A 337-nucleotide genomic window follows, 5' to 3' on the forward strand; every position below is an offset into this window, starting at 1 on the left:
AAGGGAAGGGAAGGGAAGGGAAGGGAAGGGAAGGGAAGGGAAGGGAAAGAGGGGAAGCGTGCTGGGAGGGGCTCCGGGCCCGGGGCGACGGGGAGGGGGCTGCAGCCCGGCCGGAGCGCCAAGAGCTCGGCCAGCGGCCTGGCGCGGCGCTGGGCCACTTCGCCGGGCACGGAAACTCAGGGTGGCTTCGGAAGGAGGAGGGGCAGGGGGAAGTGAACCCAGCGCGCCCTCACCCTGGCTTTCCGTCTTGGAGCGGATTTGTGCCTTCTGTCCCCACCTTTACGGCCCCCTCCCACTCCTATTCCCCAGATCTCTTTAATGAAAAGTAGTTTATTAC

Source organism: Monodon monoceros, unplaced genomic scaffold (assembly GCF_005190385.1).
Source record: "Monodon monoceros isolate NGI ecotype Baffin Bay Population unplaced genomic scaffold, NGI_Narwhal_1 Super_Scaffold_4, whole genome shotgun sequence".
Taxonomy (NCBI): Eukaryota; Metazoa; Chordata; class Mammalia; order Artiodactyla; family Monodontidae; genus Monodon; species Monodon monoceros.